The following is a 7,764-nucleotide window of genomic DNA, read 5'->3' on the forward strand; positions in this document are numbered from 1 at the left end:
AGCCGGGGAAGGCCAGGCAAACCCTGCTGGAGCAGGGGGGCCTGGCGTACCCGGCAGCGCGCGCCCTCTTTCCCCGGATCGCGTCTGGAGGGGTTTCGCCCTCGCCGGGAAGCCGGCCGCGGAGGAGGGTGCCCGAGGCGTGAGCGCGCGGGCAGCCGGTGGGACACCACGGACAGCCACGCGCGGCACGCAGCCAGGCGCCCCGGGACGGGCCCGGGGCGGACCGGTCCCCAGGCCCCCTTCTCGGGGGGCCAGGCGCGCCAGCGGCATACCTCCGTGGCAGGACCCGGCCGGGGACCCTGCCAACGGGCGATCGGGGGGTCTGACCTTGTGGGGGACAAAGGGGAAGCGGAGCTCACCCTGCGACGGCCCCAGCCGCATCCCGGGGAAGCCCCGGGGCGATTGACGATCGAGCGACCCTCAGACAGGCGTAGCCCCGGGAGGTACCCGGGGCCGCAAGGTGCGTTCAAAGTGTCGATGATCAATGTGTCCTGCAATTCACACTAATTCTCGCAGCTAGCTGCGTTCTTCATCGACGCGCGAGCCCAGTGATCCACCGCCAAGAGTCACAGGCAACTTTTTGAAAACGTTCGCCCACCTGCGGGCGCAGGAGAGGCGGGAGGAAGGCGACGCCGTCCATCCGTCGCCCGCGAGACGGCACGGGCACCCCGTTCAAGGCTTCCCCTCTGGGAGTCAGACAGCACCGTCGTGGGGGGGAAAAACATTGCCAGGCGCTCGGCCCGGGAGCCTGCCCCACCCACCCGGGGGCGAGGGAGGGAGCTCCCGGAGCGACGGGAGCAGGCAGCCCCGCAGCCGCCGGTCCCTCCCGGGGTAACCCGGTAGGGACCACGCATGTCTTCAAACCCCTCAGCCCGGCCACACGGGACCGGGTCGGACCGGGTACCTGGCAACGAGGGAGGGTCGCTCCACCTGCACATCAGCCGTCCGTCACCGGATCGGCCCCGAGCCGTGCCAGCAGAGGCTGGCGATCGGCCCAACACCACCCTCGCCTGGGTCGGAGGCGCCGGAAGGGAAGAGCCAGGCGGCTCCCCATCCCGCACGCCTCCCACCGAGAGGAGCCGGGGTCCCCTCGCAGGCCCTCAGCCCCTTCTCTTCCAGGCCGCCCTGCCGCGCAAGAAGGGCCACTCCTCGGACGCCCGAGACCCGGTCAGATCGGGCCGGGTCTCGAGACGCCTGGAGGGCCCAGCCGGCGCCAGGGCCTTTTTTCGAGGGAGGGGTGGTGCCAGCCAAGGGATGCACTGCCATTCGGTTCCGTGCTTGCGTTCCGTCTCGGGGAGGGACAGGGGATGGGGGCCGCCCCCCGTCCCCGGTCCCTCGTGCGTCAGTCGGGCCTTCCCCGGGGAAGGGGCCCGCCGAAGTCCCGGTCCTAAACCGCAGCGCCCCATGCGGCCGCGGACCCAGGTCTGACCCAGCAAACCCGGCGAAAAAAGGACCATCAGGAAGGGGCTGACAGGCAGGAGCATACCCGGGCCCCTGGGGGCCCCAGCGGGCGGCCCCCGGGTCTGCCTTCCCCCATCTCGGGATCGCCGGACCTCACGGAGGTCTGACCCAGCAAACCCGGCGTAGATAGGACCATCGGGAAGGGGCTGAGAGGCAGGAGCATACCCGGGCCCCTGGGGGCCCCGGCGGGCAGGCCCCGGGTCTGCCTTCCCCCGTCTCGGGATCGCCGGACCTCACGGAGCTCTGACCCAGCAAACTCGGAGAAAAAGGACCATCGGGAAGGGGGCTGAGAGGCAGGTGTGCATACCCGGGCCCCTGGGGGCCCGCTTCGGGCAGGCCCGGGTGCTGCCTTCCTCTGTCTCGGGATCCAAAGACCTCACGGGGCTCTGACCCAGAAAACTCGGAGAGAAAGGACCATCGGGAAGGGGCTGAGAGGCAGGAGTGTACCCGGGCCCCTGGGGGCCCCGGCGGGCAGGCCCCGGGTCTGCCTTCCCCTGATTCAGAATCGCCAAACCTCACTTTGGTCTGACTGACCCTCTCCCTAGTAATCCGGAGGAAAATTACCCCCCTTGTAATCTGTGCGCACGAGGTGACAGAGGGGACCCTAGGCGCGAATGTACCCGACCTCCTGGAGCCTTCGCTGGGATCCGGGAGGCAAATGGACCCTCATCGAGACTTCCAGGCAAGCTCGGCCATCTGGTCGCCCCATAGGAAATCATTGTGCGCGACCAGATGGCTGAGGTGAAAGGAGCGACCAGATGGCCGAAGGGACTTGCGCGACCAGATGGCCGAGGGGACAGGCGCGACCAGATGGCCGAGGGGACAGGGGAAAGGGAAGGGGAAGCCTCCCCGGGCCCTCCGGACCCCGCCCCGGGCACCCTGCCATGTGGCAGGACCCAGGACGGAGCCCGGGGTGGGGGGGGCTGCCCTCCCCGGGGCCCCCAGGGGCCCGGACGGAGCTCCTGAACCCAGACGAGCGAGGGGAGGCTCCCAGGACACAACGGAACCCCGTCCCGGGCCTTTGGGAGTGCCGCAGGCCGGGGGACTGGGCCTGGGGCCGGAGACCCCGACCCTGGGCTCGGCCGGGCCCCTGGACCCAGCCGGGGCCTCCAGGCCTGCAGGCGCAGGGGAAGCCTCCCCGGGCCCTCTGGACCTCGCCCCGGGCACCCTGCCACGCGGCAGGACCCATGACGGAGCCCGGGGCGGGGAGGCCGCCCTCCCCGGGGCCCCCAGGGGCCCGGACGGAACTCCTGAACCCAGACAAGAGAGGGGAGGCTCCCCGGACACAACGGAACACCGTCCCGGGCCTTTGGCAGTGCCGCAGGCCAGGGGACGGGGCCTGGGGCCGGAGACCCTGACCCGGGGCCCGGCCGGGCCCCTGGACCCAGCTGGGGCCCGCAGGCGCAGGGGAAGCATCCCTGGGCCTTCCGGACCATGCCCTGGGCACCCTGCCACGCGGCAGAACCCATGATGGAGCCCGGGGCGGGGAGGCCGCCCTCCCCGGGGGCCCCCAGGGGCCCGGACGGAACTCCTGAACCCAGACGAGCGAGGGGAGGCTCCCCGGACACAACGGAACCCCGTCCTGGGCCTTTGGGAGTGCCGCAGGCCGGGGGACGGGGCCCGAGGCCGGAGACCCCGACCTGGGGACCGGCCGGGCCCCTGGACCCAGCCAGGGCACCCAGGCCCACAGGCACAGGGGAAGCCTCCCCGGGCCCTCCGGACCCTGCCCCGGGCACCAAGCCACGCGACAGGACCCAGGACGGAGCCCGGGCGGGGAGGCCGCCCGCCCCGGGGCCCCCAGGGGCCCGGCCGGAGCTCCTGAACCCAGCTGAGCGAGGGGAGGCTCCCCGGCCACAACGGAACCCTGTTCCGGGCCTTTGGGAGTGCCGCAGGCCGGGGGACGGGGCCCGGGGCCCGGCCAGGCCCCTGGCCCAGCCAGGGCTCCCAGGACCACAGGCGCAGGGGAAGCCTCCCCGGACCCTCCAGACCCCTTGTCCCGGGCACCCTGCCACACGGCAGCCCCCGGGACAGAACCAGGGTAGCATCCGGGCCCGTCCAGCTGCCGGCTGAGAACCGAGAGGGGTCCCAGAGTACCCTGTCCCTAGTAATTCGGAGGAAGGCTACCACCCTTTCTTGAAACCCGCGCGCTCCGAGTGACGGAGGGGACCCTTGGGGCGAACGCGCCCGGCCTCCTGGAGCCTTGGTTTTGATTCGGGAGGCGAATGGATCCTCATCGGGACTTCCAGGCCACCCAAGCCATCTGGCCCCCCCTTATAGGAAAGCATTGCGCGCGACCAGATGGCCGAGGGGAAAGGAGCGACCAGATGGCCGGCAACTGAAAGGACTCCTGTCTGCCCGCCCAGAGCCGAGTCATAGCGGTAGGGCTCCCGCCTGAACCAAGGGCTCGGTGGGCTCTCTGCTTCCCAGGGGGGTCGGGGACAGCGGCTGGGCCTCAGGCACGGGGAGGACCGACGGAGCTCTCAGGCCCGGGCGCCCCGGGGGGGAGGACTGCCCGGGACCCGTGGAGCCCGTCCCTGGGCGCTTTGCCATGCCGCGGGCCGGAGGAAGGAAGCCCCGGACCCCTGGGAGGATGTTGCCCGGGCGTAGCCCATCTGGTCCCCGGCAAAGAACCGCCAGCCCCGGAGGGGTCTTCCGGCACACCCTGCCCCTACTAATCCGGAGGAAGGCTACCCCCCTTTCTTGTAACCCTCGCGCTCCGAGTGACGGAGGGGACCCTAGGCACGGACGCGCCCGGCCTCCTGGAGCCCTGGCTGGGATCCGGGAGGCGAATGGACCCTCATCGGAACTTCCAGGCTGGCCCGGCCATCTGGTCGCCCCATTGGAAAGCATTGCGCGCGACCAGATGGCCGAGGGGAAAGGAGCGACCAGATGGCCGGCAACTGAAAGGACTCCCGTCTGCCCGCCCAGAGCCGGGCCATAGCGGTAGGGCTCCCGCCTGATCCAAGGGCTCGGTGGGCTCTGCTTCCGGGGGGGGGCTCGGGGACAGCGGCTGGGCCTCAGGCACGGGGAGGACCGACGGAGCTCTCGGGCCCGGGCGCACGGGGGGAGGACTGCCCGGGACCCGTGGAGCCCGTTCCTGGGCACTTTGCCATGACACAGGCCGGAGGAGGGAAGCCCCGGACGCCTGGGAGGATGTTGCCCGGGCGTAGCCCATCTGGTCCCCGGCAAAGAACCGCCAGCCCCGGAGGGGTCTTCAGGCACACCCTGCCCCTACTAATCCGGAGGAAGGCTATCCCCCTTTCTTGTAACACGCGCGCTCCGAGAGACTGAGGGGACCGTAGGCGCGGACGTACCCGGCCTCCTGGAGCCCTGGCTGGGATCCGGGAGGCGAATGGACCCTCATCGGGACTACCAGGCCGGCCCGGCCATCTGGTCGCCCCATTGGAAAGCATTGCGCGTGACCAGATGGCCAAGGGGAAAGGAGCGACCAGATGGCCGGCAACTGAAAGGACTCCCGTCTGCCCGCCCAGAGCCGGGCCATAGCGGTAGGGCTCCCGACTGATCCAACGGCTCGGTGGGCTCTGCTTCCCGGGGGGGGGCTCGGGGACAGCAGCTGGGCCTCAGGCACGGGGAGGACCGACGGAGCTCTCGGGCCCGGGCGCCCCGGGGGGAGGACTGCCCGGGACCCGTGGAGCCCGTCCCTGGGCACTTTGCCACGCCGCGGGCTGGAGGAGGGAGCCCCAGACGCCTGGGAGGATGTTGCCCGGGCATAGCCCATCTGGTCCCCGGCAAAGAACCACCAGCCCCGGAGGGGTGTTCCGGCATACCCTGCCCCTACTAATCCGGAGGAAGGCTACCCACCTTTCTTGTAACCCTTGCGCTCCGAGTGACGGAGGGGATCCTAGGCGCGGATGCGCCCGACCTGGAGCCCTGACTGGGATCCGGGAGTCAAATGAGCCCTCATCGGGACTTCCAGGCTGGCCCGGCCATCTGGTCGCCCCATTGGAAAGCATTGCGCGCGACCAGATGGCCGAGGGGAGAGGTGCGACCAGATGGCCGGGACTGAAAGGACACCCATCTGTCCAACCCCGAGCCTTCGCGCTAGGGTTCCCGCCTGCCCGCGCAGGGCTCCGTGGCTGCAGGGCTCCGGGGCTGCAGGGCTCCGGGGCTGCAGGGCTCCGGGGCTGCAGGGCTCCAGGGCTCCAGGGCTGCAGGGCTCCAGGGCTGCAGGGCTCCAGGCCTGCAGGGCTCCGGGGCTGCAGGGCTCCGGGCCTGCAGGTCTCCGGGCCTGCAGGGCTCCAGGGCTCAGGGTTGAAGGGCTCCAGGGCTGCAGGGCTTTGGGGCTGCAGGCCTCGGGGGGGCTCGTAGACCCCACGCTGGGCCTCAAGCATGGGAGGCCCGGCGGAGCTCCCGGGGCCCGGACGCCCAGGGGACCCATGGAGCCCTGCCTCGCCACGGGCTGGAGGAGGGAGCACCGGACGCCCCGGGGAAGTGTCGTCCGGGCTTGGCCCATCTGGTCCCCGCCTGAGAACCGCCATCCCCAGGAGGGGTGTCCCGGCATACCCTGCCCCTACTAATCCGGAGGAAGGATACCCACCTTTCTTGTAACCCTCACGCTCCGAGTGACGGAGGGGATCCTAGGCGCAGATGCGCCCGACCTCCTCGAGCCCTGACTGGGATCCGGGAGTCAAATGAGCCCTCATCGGGACTTCCAGGCTGGCCCAGCCATCTGGTCGCCCCATTGGAAAGCATTGCACGCGACCAGATGGCCGAGGGGAGAGGTGCGACCAGATGGCCGGGACTGAAAGGACTCCCATCTGTCCAGCCCCGAGCCTTCGCGCTAGGGTTCCCGCCTGCCCACGCAGGGCTCCGTGGCTGCAGGGCTCCGGGGCTGCAGGGCTCCAGGGCTGCAGGGCTCCGGGGCTGCAGGGCTCCAGGGCTGCAGGGCTTTGGGGCTGCAGGCCTCGGGGGGGCTCGTAGACCCCACGCTGGGCCTCAGGCATGGGAGGCCCGGCAGAGCTCCCGGGGCCCGGACGCCCGGGGGACCCATGGAGCCTGTCCTGGGCACTTTGCCTCGCCACGGGCTGGAGGAGGGAGCACCGGGCGCCCCGGGGAAGTGTCGTCCGGGCTTGGCCCATCTGGTCCCCGTCTGAGAACCGCCATCCCCAGGAGGGGTGTCCTGGCATACCCTGCCCCTACTAATCCGGAGGAAGGCTACCCACCTTTTTTGTAACCCTCGCGCTCCGAGTGACGGAGGGGATCCTAGGCGCGGATGCGCCCGACCTCCTGGAGCCCTGACTGGGATCCGGGAGTCAAATGAGCCCTCATCGGGACTTCCAGGCTGGCCCGGCCATCTGGTCGCCCCATTGGAAAGCATTGCGTGCGACCAGATGGCCGAGGGAAAGGTGCGACCAGATGGCCGGGACCGAAAGGACTCCCAGCTGCCCACACCGAGCCATAGCGGTAGGGCTCCCGCCTGCCCTTGCAGGGCTCCGGGGCTCTGCACCAGGATCTCTTGTCCCGGGCAGATGGACACTTGGCAGGCCGCAGGACGTGGGATCCCAGGCCCTGACCAAAAATCAGGAGGCCCGGGGCTGGTCCCTGCTTCTCAACGCAGCCAGGCCGGGGAGATCGGGGAGCCTGCCCAAGCACGAGGGACCCCAGTCCCGGGCACACGGTCCCTCAGGTTGTGCGCTCGTTTTCCACAATTTTTTCAAAATTCCGCGAAGAGGCATTCCGCAAATTCCGCCCAGCCCTAATCCTAATGTATTTTCAATATCAAATTACCCCGACTTCCACTACACTATGATGTCACAGATGCCTTATGAAATTTGACTTCAATCTGGCCCAATCGCCAAGAGGACGTCCGCTGGAGGTAAAAATAGTGGTGAATTTGTTTAGTAGAACAAAAACACTCCTTAAAGTGTGAAATTCACTTTCTTCTCCGGAAACCACTGAAATGCCTGTCAGGCGTGGCACAAGAAGACACAGAAGGGTTACTCTGTCTCATGCACAAAACTACTATTGAGCTGACACTCTGGGACTACAAGAAAAATCCCCAAAAACAAGAACCTCCACGCACTCCGTGCTCCACTGATGGGCATTTGTTTTACATGCCTACGGTTAAGCGATTCAGAACTGGTGGTTAGCTTCTATACTACCTTGACTCTAAATGATGGAATGCTCTTCCTGTCACTCCCCATCAGCAGACCAGCCATCTTCATTTCAGGAAAGCGCTTACAACTCACTTTTTCTGTGAACTATTGTCTTGAACCTAGTTCTTTTCAGAAAAGCCGCGATCAGCGCCAAGATGCCCATTAGGGTATTATTGCGTAATTAATT

The 7,764-nt window shown here is 68.5% G+C and overlaps 1 non-coding gene across 1 annotated transcript; it reads right to left on the bottom strand.

Annotated features, from left to right (window-relative positions):
* Positions 1–414: 414 nt before the first annotated feature.
* On the bottom strand, positions 415–568 carry LOC146871189 (5.8S ribosomal RNA). The gene has a single exon (XR_014959688.1). It is a non-coding gene; the product is annotated as a 5.8S ribosomal RNA (ribosomal RNA).
* Positions 569–7,764: the final 7,196 nt, after the last annotated feature.

Source organism: Triturus cristatus, chromosome 1_1 (assembly GCF_964204655.1).
Source record: "Triturus cristatus chromosome 1_1, aTriCri1.1, whole genome shotgun sequence".
NCBI lineage: Eukaryota > Metazoa > Chordata > Amphibia > Caudata > Salamandridae > Triturus > Triturus cristatus.